The sequence below is a fragment of the Macaca fascicularis genome, chromosome 16, assembly GCF_037993035.2.
Source record: "Macaca fascicularis isolate 582-1 chromosome 16, T2T-MFA8v1.1".
NCBI classification, from domain to species: Eukaryota; Metazoa; Chordata; class Mammalia; order Primates; family Cercopithecidae; genus Macaca; species Macaca fascicularis.
Window position 1 is genome coordinate 15,125,444 of NC_088390.1, and position 15,468 is coordinate 15,140,911.

Consider the following 15,468-nt stretch of genomic DNA (forward strand, 5'->3'; position numbering starts at 1 on the left):
AGAGCAGATTACTCACTGTAGTCACTGGCTTCCTGGATCCCTCATCTGTTCTTGGAAGCCCTTAGAAGAGAGGTCTTGAAATTTGCAGGTGTTCCAGCATGACTACAATTGGCACAGAAGCTTTCTTCTTCCTGTGAACTTGACACTTGCGTTATTTATATTTCTATGCATTCATTAAATAACTATTTATCAACTCTCTGTCCTGTGTACTCTACAAGGCACCAGGGACTAAAACAAAGAACTCCTTCTTTCCTCCTGATCTCCTTAATAGAGAAGGCAGACATTAATTAATTAATTAAAATATAAAATGTAACTGTGACAAAAGTTTACAAGTAAAGAGTTGGTGCTATAAGAGAGCCTAAAAGAAGGACATGCCTTAGTCAGAGGTATCAGGAAAGACTTCTCCAAGTTGTAATGCAGTGGAATGGTCTGGAAGGTGAATAAGGTGAACTAGGTGAAGAGCAGAGAAATGAAGATTTCAGGTAGAGGAAACAGGATGTGCAAGGACTCAGATAGGACGAAGCATGCTAAATGGCAAGAAGCAAAAGAATGAAGTGTGACTAGGAGGGAAGGCAGGAATTCTGGAAATCTGGGCAAAACAATAGTGACCTAGACCAATGTGGTAGTAGATTTGGAGGAAACACGACAGGGATTGGAGAAAGAATGGAGGGGATCTGATGATAGATTAGCAGGAACATATATTAGTGAGGGTTCTCCAGAGAGACTGTACCAATAGGATATATAGAGAGATAAATAAGATAAAGTTTATTACAGGAATTGGCATATCAGATTATAGAGAGCAAGAAGTCCAATGATATGCTATCTGTAAAGCTGGAGAACCAGGAAAGCCAGTAGTGTAATTCACTCCAAGTCCAAAGGCCTGAGAACCAGGAACTCCAATGTCCAAGGACAGGAGAAGACGGATGGCCCAGCTCAAGAAGAGATTGCAAAGTTGCCCTTCCTCTACCTCTCTGTTCTATTCGGGCCTTCAACAGATTGGATGATGCCACCACATTGGTGAGGGTAGATAGCTGCTCCATCTACTGATGCAAATGCTGACCTCTTCTGGAAACTCTCTCATAGACACACCCAAAGTTAATGTTTTACTGGCTATCTGGGCATCCCTAATCCCAGTCAGGTTGAGACATTACATCAACCATGGCAGTACCTCAGGTGAGAGGGAAAAGAAAAATCAATAATCACTCCTATACTATATTTTCAAGTTGAATAATTGAGAGGTAACATATTCTGATTCAGGAAGCCTTGTGGCTGTGTGTTGGGAGGTTTTGTGTTGTGTTGAGGCTGGGAGGGGTTTTAGAGGCGAGATAAAATCAGTAATTTCACTTTTATCATGTTAACTTCCAGTTTTTTCTGTGATGTTCTAATGGATAGGTCAAGAAGGATAAGTGCATTTAGAGTCAGAAGAAAGGTCTTGGTCTTTAGGTAGACATTTGGGAACTAACAATATCAAGATGGTATTTAAATAAGGAGAAACTGAAAAGCTCATCCAGCAGAGATTTCAGAGAGAAAAAAAAGTTCATTCTAAGCCCCAGGGAACCCCAACATTTAGAAATTTGGTGAAGAGAGAAAAACAAGCATAAGGGACAAAGAAACAGGAGCCAGCTCATAAAAGAGAAAAATCAACGATCTTTCAATCATAGCAGCCAAGAAGCAAAATATTTCAAGAACTACGTGGCCATCAATGCCAAATGCCTATAATAATAATACATGTTTGATAAAGACAAAGAGGCGTCCACTGGATCAGGAAACATGGAGGTCCCTGGGGCCCTTGGCAAGGCAGTTTCAATCATATGTGAGAGGCAGAGCTGTGATGTAGAGGGTAGAAGAACAAATATGGGGCATGGAGGCACATGCCTGTAGTCCCAGCTACTCGGGAGGCTGAGGCGGGAGGATCGCTTGAACCTGGGAGGCAGGGGTTGCAGTAAGCTGAGATCGTGCCACTGCACTCCAGCCTGGGTGACAGAGCAAGACTCCATCTCAAAAAAAATACATAAATAAAATAAATTTTTAAAAAAGAACAAATATGGCAGGGAGTGACCAAGCAGACACAGCATGTATGAGATAACCTTTTGGGTGACATTTGGCTACTAAAGGTAAAAAGGAGGAGTTAGGTTCAAGGAAAGTCTCTCTCTTTTTTTTAATGAGATATACGTACTGTTTGTCTTAATTAGTGGTGTGTTGGTAAGTGCTTAACAACAGGCTTTCAGAGGGAAAGCTCTGTTGTGTAGCATTAGCCAGTCTCTGCAGTGTAAATACTCTCACGGGGGTTAATTTCAAGGTATACATGTGAAATCACTGGATGTGGACTTGGGAGGAGATGCTCAGAATTGGCTCCTGCAAGCCAGTGCCGCCTGGCTCCAGCACAGCTCTGCTGTTGATGTTTGCATTTTGGGGGGCATCCTCTGGTGGAGAGCAAGGGATGTGCAATGCAGGGCATAGAGATTAAAATCAAAGGAACAAAATCCTTGCAAAGGATAGAGTGGAAGGGATTCAGAGGACAGGAGACAGTAGAAACATTCCTCCATTCTAATAGGAGATGAAAGGAAACAGGTGCAAGTGTAAATGTTGACAGAATTCCCATCTGTCCTTTTTCTAAGAGTCAAGATCATCAGCTAAGAAAGGCAGGGGCTCAGAAATTTAAGCTTAATAGAAAACTTTTGAAATCTTTATTACAAATGGTGGGACATTGAATTGGATTTTTATTTTACAAGTATGGTACCATTTTCATAATGAAACTCTAAGCTACTTGAGGGCAGAGACTGTCTGATATTCTCATTTGTATTCTTTGCGTCACCTCACACTGTATTCTACACATGATTAGGATCAAGAAATTCTTACGCATTGACTGACCTTGAAATTTGGGATTAAGATCTTTTTCTGGGATGAAACTGACATATTTTATAAACTCACCACTCCCTAAGCACTCATTATTAGACTTCAATAATATAATCTCCATGGTGAAAATAAACATAAAAATTGCACTTAACTCCAATTTGGGATTTCTTAAAAGAGCTTCCTCAGCATTCCAAATTCACTCTTGAGTGGTAACCTGTACCCTACATACTTTGCATTCTAGCTTAGTGGTAGAGAAATCCCTTTAAAAATAATTTTTTTTTAAATGCCACAGCTTCCCTTATTTTGCAGGGGAAGAAGGATCTCACTGACCTAAGCCCCAACTTCACCTTTTCTACTTTTGCTTGTCATCACACGGATACCGTAGCCCCCTCTTAACACACAGAAGCCTTTCCACTTTGCTGTCTGTCCTAACTCTGCCCACTTCTTTAATATGCATACAGGGCAGGACTTAATATGCTGGGCAAGTCTGAGGGGCTCTGCCCTAGGATTACAGAGAACACCCATCACCCCTCTGCCACCACCCTGAGGATATAACATTGCTCCCTCCTTTACAGTTGCTATCTTTTTGTATTTTATATCCAATAGACTATATTCTTTTCATATTTCTGTAGACTTTTGATCATCCTCAATCATTCATCCAACAAATATTGTCTTTTTGTGCTAGGCTTTGTGAGGAATAAAAAAATAAGGGTGATTTACCTTTTCTTCTCTCTCATGCAAAGACCATAGTCCAAATTCTTCATGCCTCTTTGAAGTATATGTAGCAGATGCCTGTGAAGCACCTACTGTGTGTGCCAAGGCCTGTAATACACATTTTATGTGTATTATCTGATTGGTCCCTAAAAGCTGATCCGTGAGCCAGTACATTTTAGGATATGGTCTTTTTTTCTGGTCTGCAACTATTAGAAATAAATGTTGCAAAAAGTCAAATATATCCATCTTAAAAAACTGTTTCATGTTCCACAATTATGTCATTTCTACTTTTATTAATAACATAATGCCTCTTTATTACATAAGAGTGACAGATTTAATCTGGGATGTTTGGTTTTCTTTTTTATGTTCTTAGTTGGTAAAATAAAGGCAATCTCATGTGGGTTTCCAGTGTTAGTAAGAACCCTTTGATTGCAAGTAATAGAGAACCCGACAAACTGGCACACAGAACTGAATTCAGGTAGGGGACCTTCAAGCAGAATTAGATCTTGAAGTTCATGATGCTCCTGGAGCTCTAGCACCTTTTTGAGGATATTTTCTCCACTTATTTGCCCATCTGTTTTGTGACAACTTTATCCCCAGGCTGGATTCTCATTGTAGTACAAAAGCTGCCATCAATCCAAGCCTCAAATAAGTCTGCTACCCTGCTCAGAGAAGGTGAAAGGGCTTTTGTTGCTGCGTACCAAGCAAAAGTCCCAAGGTTTACTTTGATGACACCAGCTGGGTCCCCTGTCCACACAAAAACAAATCACCGTGGCCATGGGAGCTCTGCAGGATGGAATGTCCTCCCCTGGGAAGAACATGGGAAAGAGGCAGACATTCTTTCCAGTTGAAGCAGGAAGGTAAATGACAACATCAACAACAGCTAACAGAAAGTCGGAGGTGCCGGGAGTCTTTGGAGTGCTTTACATAGATGATCTAATTTAATCCTCACAGACACTAGAAGAGGGAGCTTTTATTAGGAACCCATTTCCCAGAGGAGGACACTGAGGCTTGCGGATGAAAGGTAACTTGGGTAAAATCATAGGGTTAGGAAGACTAGAATTGTCAGGGTTCAGAAACCAATACCATAAATTATGGTGCTTTGACATGCTGAGCTAAGGAATGTCTCTCTTGTCTTAATTTAATTTAATTTAATTTGGGAGAGCTAAATAATTAAACATGAGGCCAAAGTACATAAGAAAGCGGCAGTCTTTTATTGCAAATATGCACACACTCTCAGGCAAGGTTCTCCGGTCCTCAGGTATGGGGCCAGGGAAGTCACGCAGGCACTCTCGGGTGAGGTTCTCCGGTCCACAAGTAGGAGGGGCTGAAGAAGTCACGCTGGCTCCTGCCAGCCACAGACTTTTATGCATTGGTACTGGAAGGGGGAGGACAGTGGGCGGGATAAGGGCGTGATAGGGGCGTCTCCATAGGCGTGGCTGGGTAAGTTTTGATCTCTTCGGATTGACGTCACCTGGCGCATGCTCAGTTGATCTGCATCTTCCCAGGTGCGGGCTGCATTTTCCCATGTGCGGGAAAGTTGGTGAGGAAGAACCCGGAAGCAACATGGATTGTGCCTTCTGGTTCACCTTCCTCCATCTTGTCCTTTCTCCCTCACCCAAACATCTCTGACTTCCCCCATTCCTGTCTCTCAATCCTCCATCTCTCCCAAAGCACTGAAGTTCTCTGAAGTTCCCCTATCTGCCTAAAGCCCAGACCTGGCAAAGAATAAAACAATTACCTCTGGTCGCTTCCCCGAGTTTTCACTAACTGACCTCATATGCAGGAAGAAAGACTAAAGTCTGTCAACACACGTGGATGGACTTGTGTTGCAAACCATTGTCTGGGCTAGAGGCCCAAAGACTCTGTTCCAGGCCACTGTATGTTCTTCAAGTTCATTTAATTCCCCTAAAAATCACTTACTACCCCCTTAAAATCATCCATATTTCCCCATTACTCTTTCCCTAGGAAGTAATGTATACAATGTGAACCCAAAATGTCTGAGACAGGTCCCAGTCCATTTAGAATGCTTGTTTTGCCAAGGTTAAGGACACGCCCGTGACACAGCCTCAGGAGATCCTGACGACACATGCCTAAGATGGCTGGGGTACAGCTTGCTTTTATACATTTTAGGGAGACACGAGACATCAATCAATATGTGTAAAATGTACACTGGTTTGCTCCCGTAAGGCAGGACAACTCAAAGCAGGGACTTCCAGGTTAGAAGTAGATAAAAGACAAAAGGTTGCATTCTTTTTTTGTTTGTTTTGTTTTGAGACAGAGTCTCGCTCTGTCACCAGGCTGCAGTGCAGTGGTGCGATCTCAGCTCACTCCAATCTCCGCCTCATGGGTTCAAGCGATTCCTCTGCCTCAGCCTCTCAAGTAGCTGGGACTACCGGCGCCCACCACCACACGTGGCTAATTTTTTTTTTTTTTTTTTTTTTTGTATTTTAGTAGAGACGGGGTTTCACCATGTTGGCCAGGCAGGTTTCTATCTCCCGACCTTGTGATCCACCTGCCTCTATGTTGGCCAGGCTGGTCTGGATCTCCTGACCTCCTGATCTGCCTGCCTTAGCCTCCCAAAGTGCTGGGATTACAGTAGTGAGCCACCGTGCCCAGCCAAAAGGTTGCATTCTTTTGAGTTCTTGACCAGTCTTCCACTGAATACACAATTTAACCTGGCTTGGTGAATCTGCCTTTTTACATAAACAATATAGCAGAGGAAGCAATCAAATATGCATTTGCCTCAGGCGAGACTTAGAGGGATGGTTTTGAGTTCTGTCTGTTGTCCGAAAGGAATTTCCCTTTAGGCAAACTGTGAGGAATGTCTGTAGCTTCTTATCTTTGTAGCTATCTTATTTAGGAATAAAATAGGAGACAGATTTGCCTGACATAGCTTCCAGCTTGATTTTTCCCTTGGATTAATGATTTTGATCCCGAGATTTACTTTCCTTTCACAATAAGCATCTGTACCACTTTGGAATATGGGGTAATCACTCTGTGATTTCCTTCTTATGCTTGTTAATAAGTGGATATGCCTTTGCTCCTATTAACCTGCCCCTTGTAGGCTGATTTTCTGTGATCTTTCGGAAGGCGAAGGAGAGTTTTCCATTGGCCCCTATAGAATCCAACTGATTCTACCTCAGAGCTCTTGCTCCTACCTACCATCCTGCTTTCTATACTGCCTCTAGGCTGGTGCATCGGCAGCTGTTTTGTCACTAGAAGACAGCTTGCCTAAGAACAAAATCAATCAAGCCAAAGCCAACAAGCAAGAGAGGAGAGAAATCAAGTCCTGACCATTTCATTTGAACTCACAGATCAAACCATGCATGAAGCTAAAACTACCTCTGCATGAAGCTAAAACCATTCATGAAACTAAACCATGCACACATGAAACTATGTATAAGACTTATTACGCATGAAGCTAAAACCATCTCTGGACTAAAACATCTAAGGCAATCAATTGTTTGCTTCTGCAAGTTTAAGCTATCTATTATTTGTGAGAGAAAAAAGAATACAGTTAAGAAATACAAATATTTCAGAATAGCACTTTAGAAATTCCATGCCAAATATATAGCAGGAACCAATATTACATGGCTCTGGATGGTTAACCTGTATAATGTGATCTTGATGGCTTTTTGTAACATTATTTAATGCATGCTGCAACTAAAATATTTTTAAAAGAACAAAAATATTAGAAACAGCATAATCAACCGGTATGTACAAGTTATCATTGAAGCTTCATTCCCCGTATCTCAGGGATGCTTTTATATTTTGGTAAAGGACGTTCAGCAACCGGATATGTAAGGCAGTGTGATTCCTTCATGCTAGTAAATCAGAGCAAAGAGCAGCATTCCTTGTTAGAATATGATGTTTCTAAAGAGAGATCATCTCCTTGAAAGAACCATGCAATGCTAATGTTCATACAGAAATGCAGGAGACTGGACGTGATTGCTATGACAAAAGGACTCTCACTTCAAGATGATGTGGGATCTCTGCGTGGGGCACCGGGGTATGTACACAGGAGAAAATGAAAACAAAATGATTCATAATAAAACCAGACAATGGGATGCAGATCTATTCATTTTAAGCTATTGTCCAGAATTTTTAACAGTCCTGGTCTTGCTCTGAATTGTGCACTAACTATGATGTCAGAGTCTCTCCCCTAAACTCCTCTTCCTTTCTAACCTGCCATCTATACCCCCAGGGTTTCCCCTTACCGCAGCTCCCCTAAGATTGATATGGACACTACAGGAGAGACCAAGATAGGCCACTGGTAAAGAAACTTCAGTCCTGGTTACATTTGGTCCAGGGCTTATTATCCTGTGGAGCTGGGATGCTGAATTGATATTCTGATGTATGGGGGCAGGGAAATTATGCATGCGGGAGCGATAGTAATTATGTTAATTGAGGAGACCTCTTTGTTGTGGGATTTCCAGAGCAAGAAGCAGCTTGTGTCAGAGATTTACAGTAGAAGTCCTAAAAATAAGACCCCCAGGTGTGCCCCGGGGGGCGAAGACAGAGGTAGCTGAGAGGTTAATCTGGGAACAAAGAAAGTGTGCTGGAACCAAAAGCATTAACAAGCTACAACATAAGGTCCAAGACTGTGAACCTCATGAATAAGGAGGAGGGGGTTGAGGGAGGGGAGGCAAGAAGGCAAAAAGCTCTGCACAAAGCATCATCTCTGGAAATTCATGTGTGAAAAAAAACAGTCCAGCCAGAAACTAATTTTAGACGGCGAAGAAAATAAAGGCTGTGCAGTTGCTGATCAGAAAGCAAGTCAACACAAGTCAAGGCGGGCGGCACTGGGCGGGTGTTGGTGAGGCCTGTGCGCTGTGTGTCCAGGCAGGGGACAGACCTCCAGATTTCAGCAGATACTGCCCCCAGAAAAAGCTGGGGTCCCTGAAAAATGAAGATGGCACTCTCTCCCTCTCTCAGTGGCACCCCTCAAATGGCCCACACAAGACACCTAGGAGGGCTCTGTTAAACCAAGGAATACAGCCAGCTGAAGCATTTCTCCAGACTCCTTCAGGCCAAGGGAAGAAACTGTTCTATTTTATTTTTTCTCTGCCGTGTGATCTTTCGCTACATAAAATGGAGGCAAAACAGGGAGGAAATGGGACTACTGGTTTACCCGAATTAACCTATAGCTGACAAGACATCTCCTGACCCAGAAATGAGGAGTCACTTTTCTTTTAATTTCCGAAATCAACCCTTCTTTCTTTCTTTCTTCTTTCTTCTTTCAGCTTCTCCTTGTGTCTCACAACCGTTAAGGTATAATCTGTTTCTGAAGGTCAAATAAACAAATGAATGAAAACGCTCTTCGTATGAATGGAATTGCCACCTCCAACTTCGTTCATCTCTGGTTTCTGCCTCCTTTTATGGCCATATGTCTGCAGTGAGCAGGTCATACCCGCTCCCACCTCTTTCTCACCATCTCTTTCTCCTTTACCCTGGGGATCATGACTCCCACCCTCACCTCTTTACTGAAACTGTTTCGAGATGCCTCTGATCCCCTTATTAACTGCAGTCAATGTCTTTCCCTGGGTCCATATTCTTCTTCACCATCCTGTAGCAATCAAAAGTGTTATCTATGATCCCCAGCCCTCAGAACCAAGTTTTTTGGCATCAGTGATCCACTGGGGGTGTCGTTCTCTAACTACTTAGCAACTCTCCAAGTCATTGGTAATGACTGTCACCTGGTATCCACATCAGAATACCCTCGGGGCTTGTTATAAGGCAGATTGCTAGGCCCCAACCCTACAGTTTTGAGTCATTAGATCTGGGTGGATCGGCTCAGAAATTGCAAATCAAACAAATGTTCAAGAGATGTTGTTGTATCTGGTCCAGGGACCACTCTTCAAGCACCACTGCTCAAATAGTTGTCAGTATAGGGAGTGCATTAAAGTTGCCTGGGGCTGAGCCATATTTTAAAATATGCCTGGCCCCAGTACAGACCAATTAAGTGAGAATCTCTGGGACGGGGTCTGGGCTGTCCCTGTGGTTCTGACATGAAGTCAGTGTTGACAGTCTGCATTTGGCTCCTTCCTTAGTTCCACTTGGTCATGAAAACTTCTATAGTGGCTGGCGTCAGGCTCAGTCCCTCTTATCTTTGCCCTTCAAGTTTGGTATTCTCTCCCTCCCGGTGGGATATTAGAAGACCTGACCTAACATAGTGGCTATGGAAAAAGAGACAAGGTCAGCTTTAAAAGATATTTGGAATCCAGAAGTAACTCTACGTAGTGACCAAATAAGAGCACTGAAAGAGAAAAATAATTCACTTGTTTAGTAGTAGTTACAGAAATAATATTTGCTCTTTTCTCAAATACTGGGGAGACCACAATCAACATCCACTCAACAGTCTTCACAAATATCATGCCAAGACCTGTGTCCACCAGCTAAAAAATAGTTTATTCATCTACTCAGGGATCAGAAGGCATAACCTCCCTGTTACCTTGTCAAAAAAAGAAAAAAAAAAAAAAAGCCTATTTGGAAACAAGTTTTTTTTATTATTATACTTTAAGTTCTAGGGTACATGTGCACAACGTGTAGGTTTGTTACATATGTATACATGTGCCATGTTGGTGTGCTGCACCCATTAACTCGTCATTTACATTAGGTATATCTCCTAATGCTATCTCTCCCCTCTTCCCCCTCCCCACAGTAGGCCCCGGTGTGTGATGTTCCCCTTCCCATGTCCAAGTGGGAACATTGTTCAGTTCCCACCTATGAGTGAGAACATGTGGTATTTGGTTTTCTGTTCTTGCGATAGTTTGCTGAGAATGATGGTTTCCAGCTGCATCCATGTCCCTACAAAGGACACGAACTCATCCTTTTTTATGGCTGCATAGTATTCCATGGTGTATATGTGCCACATTTTCTTAATCCAGTCTGCCACTGATGGACATTTGGGTTGATTCCAAGTCTTTACTATTGTGAATAGTGTCAGAAAAGAAACAAAGAAAGAAAGAAAGAAAGAAAGAAAGAAAGAAAGAAAGAAAGAAAGAAAGAAAGAAAGAAAAAAGCCTATTTGGAAACAAGTTTTTTTTTTCCTTTTCTTTTGAGACAGAGTCTCACTCTGTTGCCCAGGCTGGTGTGCAGTGGCGTGATCTTAAAAGTGATCTTAAAGATCACTGCAACCTCCACCTCCCAGGTTCAAGTGATCCTCCTGCCTCAGAGATTACAGGCGTGTGCCACCATGCCCGACTAATTTTTGTATTTTTAGTAGGGACGGAGTTTTACCATGTTGGGCAGGCTGGTCTCGAACTCCTGACCTCAGATGATTCACCAGTCTCAGCCTCCCAAAGTGCTAGGATTATAGGCGTGAGTCACCATGCCTGGCCTGGAAACAAGATTTTGTTTAGTTTTGTTTGTTTCCCATTTTTGGAGGTTTCATATCTTCTTTTCTTTTTTCTCCTGATAAGCCAAAACTTATCTCACATTTGCTGTTTGCATTGTGGTATCAATTTGTTCTCTCTCCATGCATATTCATGCACAAACAGCTTTTTCTTTTCCTTTTATTTCTTTTACTATTTTTTTCCTCTTTGCATCCAAAGTAGTCATTTGTTCCAGGAATGTTAGATGGATCAATGTTAAAACATTTATCCATTAAGTTGATTACAACAACAAATTAAATAAACAGGCAGTGAAAAGGCATGTGATAGATTTCAGCAAACATAACTATTGCTGAAATAAACAGAAATACATAGAATGCCCTAAGTATGATGAAGACTATTATCAAAGCCCAAAATCAAACATCCTATTTAAATGTGAAATAGTAATCAATTTCATTAAAACCAGAAAGTAAGAAAACAGTGATATCTTCGAGCATCATTTATATTCAACATGGTTTTAGAAAGTCTAGCTAACGTAATAGTAAAAGGAAATGAAATGAGTGGAATTAATTTGGAAATAAAGACAGCAAATTACCTTTATTTATAGATTGTATAATAACCATATGCCTAGAACAGCCAAGAGAATACAGTAATAATTTTTTAAAACTATTGGAATTAAAGAGTAAATTTGGTTTGAAAAATTTATTAATAACTGCACAAAAGTCATCTTTGTATTAGCTGAAGTCATTTAGAATGAAGAGGCAATTTTAAAAATTCCATTAATGATCAATCACATTAGATATTAAACTGCCGAGGAATCAACGAAAATGTTCTATGTGAAAAATACAATGAAAAATATAAAATAAAATCTAAAGAAATGGATGAGGAAACAAATTACAAAAATGTCAGTTCTTCTCAATATAGATAACTTTTAATAAAAATCATAAAAGGTTCTTTAACAAAAATTGTTAGTATGATTTTAAATGTCATACTGAAAGACCAATGTGTAAGGATCTCTAAGACAATGAAGAAAAAGAGTAAGGGAGAGATTATACATGAAATGGTGCAATCAAAATAGTATGGTATTGGCATGAGAATGGTCAAATAAATCAGTGGACAAGCATCCAGAAGTAGATCCAAGTATACGTAGAAATTTAATATATGATAAAGATGGTATTTAAATTCAGTCATGAGAGAATGGTTTATTTTATAAGTGAGACTGGAATAATTGGTCATTCATCTGGAATAAAGCAATGCTACTCTCTTACTTCAGTCCACATACAAAAATAAACTTAGATGAATTCAAGATCTAATGTAAAAAATAAAGCATTCAAGATTTGGGGGAGAAAAATGTAGGAGAATATTTATGTAGCTATTGGGTAGAGAAGTCCTTATTAAGCAAGAAGAGATTCCCCAAAGCCATAAGAAAGAAAGCAACTAAGTGCTATTTCAAAAATTAGAAATGGATAAATGGATAAAGGCACTATAGATAAAATTCAGAGGACTGTGATAGATTGGTAAGAATATTTGCCAATATAATATTTTCCAATATCAGCAATAAGAATATTTGCCAGTAAGGTCAAAGAATTAATATCCCTGTTGTACAATTAATTGTTTCAAGATCAAATAAAAACAGACAAATGAGTATGGCATAATGAACAGGAAATTTGTTCAAGGGAAAACACAAAGGGCTAACAAACATATGAAGAGATACTCCGTCTGGCTAGTGGAAAGGCAAATACAAATGAAAACAAATAATATGCTTTCCTCCACCCTTGGATTAGACAAAACGTCAGGTCTAGTGGGAACAATGGTGATTATGATGAGGATGATGCTAATGATGGTGACAAAGATGATACCTACACTGTGCTTACAAGGTACCAGTCATAAAATTGGCATAAAATTCTAAGAATTGTATGTGCAATTGTTCATTTAATCCTATCAATAGCCCATGAAGAGACACTATTATTACCCTCATTTTGTAGGTGAGGAAATTTATATACACATATGAAATAAAATTTTCAGAAAACAATACTTATCCTTACCACATGCAAAGTTCTCTGATCTTTACTATTCTTTTCTATGCTGCTTCACTTAAAAATTACTGGTTGGGTAAACTGATTTTATGATACACAAAGGGGTAAACCCACAAGGTGAAAATGCCTGACCTATAGAGGTGTTCACAGATTACTAAAACAATTGAGTTTCTACTTTGGGAGACTGAGGCAGGCAGATCACGAGGTCAGGAGATCCAGAGCATCCTGGCTAACACGGTGAAACTCCGTCTCTACGAAAAAATACAAAAAAAAAAAAAAATAGCCGGGCGTGGTGGCGGGCACCTGTAGTCCCAGCTACTCGGCAGGCTGAGGCAAGAGAATGGCCTGAAACCGGGAGGCGGAGCTTGCAGTGAGCCAAGATTGCGCCACTGCACTCCAGCCTGGGCAACAGAGCGAGACTGTCTAAGAAAAGAAGGAGAAGGAGAAAAGAAGTAAGGAAGAAGAAATGAAGAGGGATGCATCATATGTGTATGTCCTTTCTAGAGATGTGTATGTGTGCTTACGAGTGCAGAAAAAGATGTGGAAAGAGCCACATCTATTGATATTGATTACCCGGAGAGATTGGGGGTAATGAGACATCTTTTGCTTGTATATCTCTGTTTTGTGTGTCATGCTGCAGAAAGAATGCTCTGCTTTTAGAGTTTTTAAGAACAATTCAACAAACTAGAACAAAAGAATTTTGTGATCTCTAAACTTCTGTGCTCTGGGATTGAAACCTAAGCTTTCCAAACTTTATTGCATCTCATGCTTAAATGGCCCTCATTCAACATTTGGCTCCCATTTATTAAAAAAATAAATCTTTCAATTCTATCTACAAAACCTACTGGGAGAGGGATAAACCTAATTATGGGGTCTTCTTCTCAAAGGAGAAGGATAAATGATTGTTCTCACCTACGTTAATAATGCAATTGAATGAAGGGACAGGAACTCTGTGGAAAATGTCTGAAAAGAATCACAAAAAATAATGTTTACAGGAGAGAGGTATAATTCCATTGAATGAAGTTTCTTTCATTCATTCATTCAACATGCACCTGATTTGATTTATTTTACCTGTTTGACATACCAAAACTGCTCTTTACATTTTCCAAGTAAATTGATAGAGGTTTCCCCTACCTACAAACCAGGGCTTTTAGTGTCCCCTTTAGGCCTTCCTCCAACTGAGTTGTTCAAGATTCCTGGGGGCTTATTCAGTTCAAGCATCAAATAAGGTTGATTTCTTCTTACAAAGGCTAAGAGGAAAAACATAATATGAATTTTCAGTCAACCTCTGAGGTTGTTAGTGCTGTTTGCCAGCTCCATCTTCTGGGCACAGGCTAGGATTGCACAACCCTGCCCACAGAGGGGTTAGATGCAGTTACAGGACTCACTTTGTCCAATGAAACGAGAGCAGAATTGAGGTGTCATTTAAAATCCATTGCATAAATGTGTTACATCATTTTCTGCCTCAGCAATGGTAGCAGCAGGCGTCAAGAATATGTATCAGCCTGGACCTTCAATATCTATGATGGCATTCAGAATAATCTCGGAATAACTTCATGTTGTATTAAGCCACTAAAACTTGTGTATTGCTTGTTACTATGGCATAACCTAAACCTATCCTGACTGATAACACTCTGTGAGCACTTAGGGCTTAGTTGGAAACTGCTGGTTTACATAACTGTTCATACTGGGCCTTACAATTGAAAGAACATTTATGCACTGTTGCATTGAGGTCTTTGCTGTCTGGAAACCTGGCAGAATTCAAGTGGTGCACTTAATGGGATTCAGTACTTTATCTTTTTAGCTACACTCAAATTCTTAATCATTGTCCTCTGAAGCACATTATCTTTGCCTGGGTGGCTGAGTCCAGAGTAACTTCTAGGCTCAGTCATAGGCTACATTCGAAATTCTCAGTGACCTTAATACCAATGTTGTTCCCAGGTCACCAGACCAACTATGTACCTCATGGTGAGTTTCTCTTTGGGATCCCTGGGTCCTTATCTGACCAAGAGTCCTGCTCAATGCCACCTCGGGCCACTTCATTATGTTTAACTAATTTCAAATATTTGGATAAGGATTTTAGATGTTGATCTCTTGTCCCCAGAAAACCCCAAGTTCCATATGCAATTGGTGACTCTCTTCTGAGGGTTCCTACTGAAGAATCTCAGGGAGGAGCAGCCTTCATCAATCCACAAAAGGCTTGGTTACGTCGTATGTTGGGCTAGAGCCAGCTCATAGAGCATACAGACTCCTGAGAACCAATTGTGACTGGTGGTGTGCAGCTCTTCCCAACTCCGCCTTCAGTGACTCAGATTACATTATTTTATTTTGTTTTTGAGACAGGGTCTCACTCTATCACCCAGGAGTGCAATAGTACAATCACAGCTCACTGTAGCCCTGAACATCTTGGCGCAAGCAATTCTCTTACTTCAGCCTCTCTAGTAGTTGGGACTACAGGTGCGCACCACCACACCTAGCTAATTTTTTTTTTTAATTTTTTGTAAAGATGGGATCTCACTGTGTTGCCC